This window comes from Phodopus roborovskii, unplaced genomic scaffold (genome assembly GCF_943737965.1).
Source record: "Phodopus roborovskii unplaced genomic scaffold, PHOROB, whole genome shotgun sequence".
In the NCBI taxonomy this organism is placed as follows: Eukaryota; Metazoa; Chordata; class Mammalia; order Rodentia; family Cricetidae; genus Phodopus; species Phodopus roborovskii.
In genome coordinates, this window is record NW_026126611.1 from 6514184 (window position 1) to 6524271 (window position 10088).

At 46.6% G+C, this 10088-nt stretch overlaps 1 non-coding gene across 1 annotated transcript; it reads left to right on the plus strand.

Moving 5' to 3' along the window:
• The first annotated feature begins 3076 nt into the window (after positions 1-3076).
• On the plus strand, positions 3077-3181 carry LOC127237764 (U6 spliceosomal RNA). The gene has a single exon (XR_007835877.1). It is a non-coding gene; the product is annotated as a U6 spliceosomal RNA (small nuclear RNA).
• The last annotated feature ends 6907 nt before the right edge of the window (positions 3182-10088 follow it).

Here is a 10088-nt window from a genome sequence, read left to right on the forward strand (position 1 = left end):
GGGTGTTTATAGAAAGGATTAAGGAGACCAGAGGGACAGCAGGGCGTTTCATTGCCCATCTTTGCTTCCTGCTGGTGAGTGCATCTACTCTGTTGCTGCATCCTTCGTTGCTATGGGAACCCAGTTTCATAGGCCTTAAACTGTGGGCTAAAAATTGGGGAGTTTAGTGCCAGATTGTGACAGAGGCGTCCATAGACTGAGTGGCTGCTGAATCCCAGCCTCTCCAGCACATAGATCAATCTAATAAATATAACATTCATAATAAGTATAATATAATCCAATCTAATAAGTCCCCACATGTAGTATATACTCCTTCTGCAAATTCTATCCTTCTAGAGAAGCCTGCCTAATGCAATACCCAAATGTGCTTTAAGTAAACTAAACAGAAGCATACAAAATATTAACTAAGAGGTTTGAATGTAAGTGAAATGATTTTTTTTCTGACTCAACCATGTGACTAATATTTATATTGCGCACCCACATGCTTATTTGCGTCATTTGATTCCATCAGGTGAGCATCCCATTCAACAGAAAAGTCACTCCCCCCCACCCCTCCCACCCCGCCACTTCTTAGGCTACATTATCCTAATTCTTAATTTCAGCAGTCCTGCACAAAATTTGCATTTTAGTGATGAGAAAGTAGCATCCATCATATAATAACTGACAACTAGCTACAAAAAATAGTGACACAAACAGAGCATGAAATAAAACAGATGCCCAATGTATGTCTGAATGGAATAGTCTTGATTTTCCTCTTAACTCATGGCCTTGTGGGCCATGATTTGGGGTGTGGCTGACTCAGGTTATTTCATGCTTGCCATTGCTCCCACCAAGTGCTGCTGTTGAAACCCTTCCCTTCCTCTAATTTCCTTCTCTCTTTGCACTGTGTGGGTCCCTGAGGTGGAACTTAGGTTGTAAGCCTTGATAACAGTGTCCTCGCCTGGTGGGTCATCTTGTCAACCTCCAGTCTACATTTTAAGTAGACTCCTTAGAAGCACTCATCCGTCCTACAGATAATTCTTGATCTTTTTCGCTGTACCAGGCATATAGAAACAACTGTGACTTTGTGGCTCATGGTACAGAAGGGCAAGGATTGAAGTCTAATGGGGATGAGAGAGATAAACAAGCAAGTAACACACATGGAAAAATTTAAGTATATGTACAAATTGAAACTATGGAAGAGGCAATGGAGAAGATAGGCAACACCCTGCACAAGTCCTTAGGCTCCTGGATGTCTATGCTAAAATGATCAAACATAGAAATGGCTTCAGGCCTATACTAAAAGGTATTTTACCTCATCCTGAAGGAAGGCCATGTGTTATCAGAAAAGCCACTTCCTGGAAACAGCTGACTGGCTTTCATGGTGGAGGACTGGATATGGTATTTAGGTCTCCTGAGCAGTACTGTGGTCCCTAATACCCTCCTTATGGTATTTTGTTTCTTTAATTTTCCATAATGTACTTTGCTCTCTGTGACTTTGTGGAGCTTGGGGACAGTCATTCTGTCAGAAGTCATTGTTCCTGAAGGGCAAATGCACCAGTAGCACAGGGGACAATTATTACATTAAATACATTCAGCTCTGATACTACTGACATGCAGACTTGGCCTCTGTCTAAAAACTGCAAGCTGGAGGATTTTTTTCTTCTTCTTCTTTTTCTGATGTTAAAAAGGGCAAGATGAGGCTCTCTGTTGGCCCCTAGTCAAGAACTTCACTGAAGGCTCTAGCTGTGGAGGTGACATTGCAGAGTACCCACAGTCACCGAGGGGGCACATCCTAACACTAACACTGTTGGTTATACAAATACAGGGCACCTTTTAATAAGATACATCTATGCCCCATCTAGATTCTCTAAGAACAACTATCTGTGAAGAATATTCGACACATAACCCATCAGACTGACATTCAGAAATGCTCACAGACACTCACTGTGCCTGGCATGTGGAGACCCAATGGCTCCTTTAAAGGGGGGCATCTTTTATTTGTATGTATGTCTGGGTGATTTTGTTTTGTTTTGTTTTTTGAGACAGGGTTTCTCTATGTGGCACTGGCTTCCCTTGAACTCACTCTGTAGACCATGCTGGCCTGGAACTCACAGAGATATGTCTGCCTCTGCTGCCTTTCGCCTCCTGAGTGCTGGGATAAGAGGCTACCTCACTACCGACAGACAGAGGAGGGGGTTTTAATGAAGGAATTGCCCAGATCAGATCAGATCACCCTGTGGACATGCCTAGAGGGAATTATCTTAATTGTCCATTGACAGGGAGAGCTCGGCCCATAATGGATGGCATCATTCCCTGGGCAGGCAGTCCTAGGCTGTATAAGAAAGCTAGCTAAGCATGAAAGGCAGGTACTGTGCCAGCAATAGTGTCTCCCCCATGTTTTCAGATTTAGGTTCCTGTCCTGACGTCCCTCCATGTTGGACCGTGACCTGGAGTTGTAAGGTGACATAAACCCTTTCCTCCTCTAAGTTGCTTTTGGTCATGGTGTTTCATCACAGCAACTGAGATGAAACTGAAGTAATCAGTAAGTGTGTAAGATAAACTTAGAATATTGTCAAGCTAGAGCATCAGGGAGCTCCCAAAGAGTGATGGAGATAAATCAGGGGGACACAGAAGCCCACTTGAATAATGTGCGTAAATTAGCCAAATCTGGAATGGTTCAAACAGTAGAATATGTCATGGGGGCTGGAGAGATGGTTCAGTGGTTACGAACACTTGATGCTCTTGCAGAGGACCCAGGTTCTGTTCCTAGCACCCACCTATCTGCTCACAACCATCCTTAATGCTACTTCCAGGGGATCTAATACCATCTTTTAGCCTCTTCAGGCACTGTATAAAACACACATACAGTCAAACACTCACAGATATAAAGTAAAAATAAATAAATATAAATATATATGTAACAGCAAAAAAATTATAAATCCATCAAATAAATTTGGAATCTATGAGTCCATAGTAGGAAGATAGATAGATGATAGATATGTAGATAGACAATTGATAGATAGACAGATGCTCAACCTAACAAGAGCATGCCAACCAATGAAGATAAACTATAGAATTGGAAAGTTACCATTTAGTGTTCACTTAGGCAGCACATATGCTAAAACTGGAATGATACAGAGAAAATTAGCATAACCCCTGTGAAATTGACATGTGAATTTGTGAAGCATTCCATATTAAAAAGAAAAAGAAAAGAAATAAAATCACCATTTAGTAGCCTTTGTGGTAATATTTAAAGCAAGAGACATCAGTGGATCCTAAATTTGTTGACAAATTTGCTTGGCCTCAAGTCTTTACTTAAAAATGAAAAGAAAGTAAGTAAGTTTGTGATGAAAAAACCTTACATAAAACCTGAGCCAGGGAATCAATGCTAACATTATTGTCCAGCTACTGAGTAGACACAGCCAAATTTGGAGACCACAGAACAACACCCCCCCCCCAATAGCACAGAAATCACAGAAGAAATGAAATTATAGAAACCATAAACAGTTCCCGAAAAACACATGATTTGCCAAGAATCAGAAGGAAGGTTCTGGAAGCTATAGGCCAAGTGCCAAGGCTGTGGCATATGCCATTGCAATCCAGACCCTAGTAAATCCCAAGGAAGTAAAAATGAACAGTGCCTCAGCCACAGGCTCAGTTAGCTTGTCCATATTGCCCATGGCAAACTGCAGAGGCACATGACATCCCAGATGCTTGGTGTCTACATCACCAGTGTCTGCTCTGCTGGCCCATGCCAAGGCCCATGAAGACTCTGGGACAGAGGTCTTCGCCAATCCATGTGAGCACAAAAAGACTGCTGTCTTCCCGGGCTGCTGTCTACACAGAGTTGCTATCCTAAGTGCTATTTGTGTAGATAAATCTGAACCAGGACCTGTCAAGAAAAATCAATAGCCTCGATAACAAGATAGATGGGATCATGTTCCACCTGATAAGCTGCAATAAGAACACGAACCGTTTCTGTGAAATTTCTACCCGAACACTTAACTTACAATGAGAAAACATCAGACAAGCCCAAACTGAGGAAAGGTCTACAAAATCAGCCTTCCATAACCCTCAAAGATGTTAGTGTTCCAAAAAAACAAGGGAGACCAGGGAATTCAGCAGGCTGAATTCAGTGGGATGCCAGGGGTCTACTGGTTCTGCGAACCAGTCAGACTCATTGGTTTGGGGACCATGTTTCACATGGAGAGACCACATCATAAAGACTAAAACCCAGGAGAAAGGCTGTGGACTTCACACTGGAGTCTGTAGAGTCATATGGGAGAGTGTGGCAAGATGATGGAGCAGTGTTTCTCTTACGGCTGGAGCCACCACGGCTCCCAAAGGCCACTGTCCTGTTAGTCCCTGGCTCCCGTGTGGTACAGAGGGACATTCCTCAGCTGGCTCTATTGTGCCTTTTCCTCCACTCCAGCCAAGCTAGACCAGGCCACTCCCCACAGGCCTTGTGATCTCTCATGTGACCCCGCCCTTTGTCTCTCCCTGGAGAGAAAAGCTCAAGCCACCTTGCTGTGGTCTTTCTCTGTGCTCACAGTCACACTGTCTCTGGGACACTGAGCCTGCCATTCACCACTCTCATTTTCAACGCCCTTAATTTCTGTACGGCCCCTAGCAGTCATTTCCCAGAGATCCGAAGGCAGCCAGAGGCAGGGGTCACATCCTGCAAACCCAGCACACAGGGCTGTGCCTGCTGTGCTCGTCCGCCATGCTTTCCATCAGTTAACCTAATGCCGTTGATAACCACAGCAAGTGTTGTGTTTACAGTTTATTTGCTCAATGCACCCATGACTCAGGGTGAGAGAAGGAGCCCGGGGAGTCCCTTTCCTCCAGTGAGATGACACCTTTTATGGCAGAAGTCTTAAGGGACAGGAAGTCCACAGGTGGGAGGGCCTTCTAGCTCCAGTAAACTTTGTTCACTGAAGCTCCTGTGCCAGTGCACAAGCAGTTCTCTCTCAGGTGGGGTCCACAGGAGGGTGAGGCAGGTGTGAGGCTCTCTAGGAAGGCCCTGGGCCAGGGAGTGGGGCTCTGTGCTCAGCATGGAAGAGTAAAGGTTGCTCACATTTTTCTGCCTCTCACCTGGGAAACATCCCTATCTGGCCAGTTCCTGAAAGATCAGATAAAAAAAAAAAACAGGAGCAGGAGGCAGAGAGATAGTGTTTAAAGTGCTCACTGCTCAAGCAGGGGGCCCCGAGTTCCATCCCCAGAGCCCTTGTAAAAGCCAGGTATGATGCTGCGCGCGCATAACCCCAGTGCTGGGGAGATAGAGACAGGAAGAGCCTTGGAGCTCACCGGCCGGCCAGCCCAACCAAGTCAACGGGCCCCACGTTCCAGTGGGAGTCTATCTCAAAAGCACAAGGTGGATTAAGGTCTCTACCCAACACCAAAAGCTACAGGCAACTAAGGAATGCTAAGAGCAGGAGAAATCATCTTTTCCAGGGAAGAGCTCACTGAATGATTACCCAATACCAGGTGGTCAGCCCTGAAAACATACAAACAAATAGCATCATACAGATAGAGCAAGTTGCATTTACACACACACACACACACACCAACAATCAACAAAAAAGAGTTTGAGAAATAGCAAGATGGATGGGGTCCTTCGGAAGATTTGGAGAGAAGAAAAAGGGGAAATTGTGTAATTATATTATAATCTTAAGAAATAAAATATTTACAGCGGGGAGTGGTAGTGATAGCCCACACCTTTAACCCCAGCACTCAGGAGGCAGACGTAGGTGGGTCTCTGTTAGTACTTTGTGGGCAGCCTGGTCTACCTAACGAGTTCCACGGCAGCCAGGGCTATGCAGAGAGACCCTGTCTCAAAAACCCAATAATAGCGATAATAAAATAATGATTAAAACGTAAAAATGTAAAATGTAAAAAGTAAAAGTTTTAAAGTTGACAAAATATAGTCTGTACTTTTGTTTTTAAGACCATAAACAGTTTAAAACCCTATTAAACATTATAATATGTATTTGTTTTTCAGGATCAAAATAAATGCCATCAATAAAGAAAAAGTGGATGGCTCCTAAGGCGGGACACCTAAGGTTGACTTCTAACTCCCACATACAGACACATAACAGACACATTGAAAGAAGGGGAGACACTTTCTGCATTACCATCCATCCATCCATCTAATAGACTCAAGTTTCATGTACAGATACATTTAAAAAAACCAAATACAGAAAACATGGAGCATTGCCAGCTGACCGAAAGATCGTTTGCTCTGCCCTGCTAGACAGGAAGGAAAATGGAAGGATGAAACCCTGTCAGTGAGGTGAGGGAATAAATCACCTCTGTTTAGATTCCTGTCATGCCATCGAGAGCCTGGCTGCGCCTCCCCTGCAGGGCCCAGCCGGTGCCTGATACCTTCTGGGCTGGTTATCTGTCAAAGGGAATGTTTGGAAACTGCGTCTGTCCAACCTCTGTTGCCAGCCCTTCAGCACCCTTGTTGACAGGGCTCTTGCTCTCTTACAGAGGGCTAAGCTGGGAAAAGAGACGATAGATAACCCAACACTAAAGAGTCACTACCCTGAGCTGGGTCCCCTCTGCTTACAGCTTCTCCTCTTGTGCCTCAAGAAGTAGACTGCCTGCCTGCCCCCTTAGAGCAATCTACATTGTTTTGGTGGCATTTTGTTGTTGCTGCTGTTTGGATGGTTTGCTCCGTTCATTTTAAGGCAGGGTCTTGTTCAGCTCAGGCTGGCCTCAAACTCCTGATCCTCCTGTCTCTACTCCTCCAGTGCCGGAACTGCAGGCATGCGCCGCCACACCCTGCTTAGAGGGCTTGAAAATAACTTTCCACCCCATATGCTCATCTTAAGCCCCCTGCCCAGCGCTAAGGCTGCTGGGGTTTCTCTTGGTGTCAGGGGACAAAGCTGGCATATCCACCCATCCCAGAGTCATGGCTGCCCTACACCCCGAGAACCCCAGATGGGAGAGGACGGCAGGTGACTCAATGGAAAGTCATCATCTGTGGAGTAGGCTGACCTAGAGCTCGAAAGCCAGCAGCAGGATACACGCCACTCCCCCGCTTCTAATAACAAGAGGACAGCAGTCCGCAACAAGGCTCCTTTTTATTGCTCATGTGCTCTGCCAGGCTGTATGGTAAGCACATTGTTATGTCACTTGGTTTGACCCTTGCCCTGATCCTTGGGAGCTGGGGATTGTTACCCTCATATTTTCAGAGAAGACTGAATGGGAGTGAGTCTGCCTAGCCTCTCAGCTGGTAAATGGCAAATCCAGTTGCCTAGGCTTATTTAGCCTTCTCTTCCCCGCCTTCCCCTAAGGGTCTTGAGTCGTTTCACCCTTGGCTTGGACTAGACAGTGACCATGCGTGATGAGGACACATCAGATGACATATAGGGTGATCTGGGTATGTTTATCACTTTCTTCATGCAGTCTTAAAATAGGGGACAATACAACCCCTCCTCCCGGAAGCCTTCCCAGCTTCCTAGGCACGAGGAGGACAAGCACTCACTGACCAAACCCTCCCACATCCTCTCTGGACCCTTTGATATTCAAAGAATAGTCCAAGGCTCAGAAGCCATGGCACAGCCTGGTGGAGATACCAGACCCTTCTTGAAATACCTGTCTCTTGGTGCGTACATACATATGTGTGTGTACATGTGTGCAAGTTTGTCAGGAGGCCAGAGGTTAGCTTCTAATATGTTCTTCACTTGCTCTCCACTTCGTTTTTTAAAAGATTTTTGGTACTATTGTTGTTTTTGAGACAAGATCTCACTATGTAGCCCTGACTGGCCTGGAACTTGCCAAGTAAAATAGGCTGACCTCAAATCCAGATCCACTTGCCTCTGCCTTCTGGGTGGTGGGATTAAAAGTATATGCCACCAACCTCTGGGATAGTTATATTATCTTTAAGTGTGTGTGTGTGTGTGTGTTGTGTGTAAGTGCGTCCAGAGGCCAGAAGTGTAGATCTCCTAGAGCTGGAGTTACAGGCAGTTGTAAGCTCCCAACACAGGTGCTAGAAACCTAACTTGGGTCGCCCTCTGCAAGAGGACTAAGCCATCTCATCTCTCCTGTCCCTCCATGTTGATTTTAAGACAGGGTTCTTACTTTTTCCTGGGTCTGGCCCATTGGAGTAGGCTGGTTGGAGAGTGAGCTCCATGGATGTCCCTGTCCCTGCCTCCCCGACCTTGGAATTTGGGGCCCATCACACACCACCATATCCAGGTTTCACCTAGACTCTAAAACTCAGTCCCTGGTTCTCATCTTGATTGACAAGGACTTTACTGCCTGAACAGTCTCCCCTGTCCCGAAACCCCATTTTAACAAGACTCCAGGTGGGACCAAAGCACCTTGAACTGTGAAGTCCGTTTCCTTCTACACCAGAGCCCTTAACTACCAAACCCCTGATTCTGGAGCTGTCTGCCTGTAACGCCTTGATTTTTTTGTTTGTTTTTGTTCTTAAGTGCTGAGACTGCAAACCCCGAGTCTGTCCAGATTTTATTCTGGCTAGAGCAGAGCTGGCAATGGGAGGTTCCCCCTCCTCCAAGTGATGGATCGCAGCTCTGTAGGTAATGGTATGCTGTCAACCATTGGGCCCTCTGAGATACAGCCCCGGGTTCAAGGAAGATGTCACACTTTGATTTTTCTTAATGCCAAAAGAGCCCAGGCTCAATCCTGGAATTCTTCCCTAGGGCCACCTCCCTGACCCACAGCTCAGGTGTCCCAAGGGCATTGAAGGCTCTGTGCGTTCCTGGCAGCACAGCCCCACCGAACCGAAGAGGGAGCCACCTCCTGCGGGCTCTGGAATTTCAGAGCTCTGTTCATAAAAGACTTTATAGCAATCCTGCGGTCTCTGCCAGGCTGCTGCCTGGTCGCTGCCCTATCGTGCTTTCCCAGAGCTGTCACTACCTCTTACACAGCTCTCTCCTTCTCCTTTTAATCACTCATTTAACATGTGCACCAGCCCTTGAAGAAACTCTAGCTATTGGCTCTTTCTCACTTCCTGTGAGAAGGGTGGGGCCCACTGGCTGCTCTTTGGCAGTTGCTATGATTTAGTGTGGGAGTTAGGCCTTCTGCAGGCAGGGGAGTGAGTTGTGCAGTCTTTGGAATGCTAGTAGAGGCCATGCCTCCAGAAGGACTCGCTGATAAAGGAAAGTGATAGGAAGCACGTACGTAGTGTGTGCGTATGTGGTGTGGAGTGCGCATGTAATGAGAGTGTGGTGTACGTGTACACGTATGTGTGTGTTGGGGTTGTGTTATGTGCCATCTGCCCCTTCCCTTGTTGAGAAGGTCTTCTGTATTCCCAGCAGTCTTCAACAAGGGCAGAGAGTGGAATGTTCCCCCAGTGACTGTCGGCAACTCTCCTTGGGTGCAGGAGACAGACTCTTGGTGGGTGAAAAGGCTTCATTTATGGCTCTCCCCATGAAGCCCAGCCCCAGGCTCTGAGGACATGAGTCTGCAGGGCTGGGTCTCAATCTCCACCTTGGTACCACCTCAGATCAAGACAAGGTGAGTCCTGGCGTAGAGATGGACATGGCACTGCCTCATGTGTGTAAGACCTTTGAGCCTTGGGTCATGTGAGCCATCAGGCCCATCCCTGAGCAAAGTCAAGGAGAGCACAGTTACAAAAGGCCCTGTTGATGACTGCTCTGTGTAGGGACTTCTTTTTCCTTCTTGATTTAGAGACGGAGACCTAGAAGGGTTACGAGTATAAAACGGAGACCTTGCCAGTCTAGAACCAAACTCAGTTCTGTCACATACTACATGGGGTCCTTAAGCAGTTTATTTAACCTTTCTGTGTCTTGTTCTTCATCTACAAAAAAAGTATCGCTGAAGCGTGTGCACACTCACACACACGCACACACTCACACACACGCACACACTCACACACTCACACGCACACACACACTCACACATGCACACACTCACACGCTCGCACACACTCACACTCACACACTCACACACACTCACTCACACTCACACACACTCACACACGCACACTCACACACACGCACACTCACACACACGCACACACTCTCACACACGCACTCACACACACACTCACACACACACTCACATGCTCACACACGCACACACACACGCACACACACGCACACACGCACACA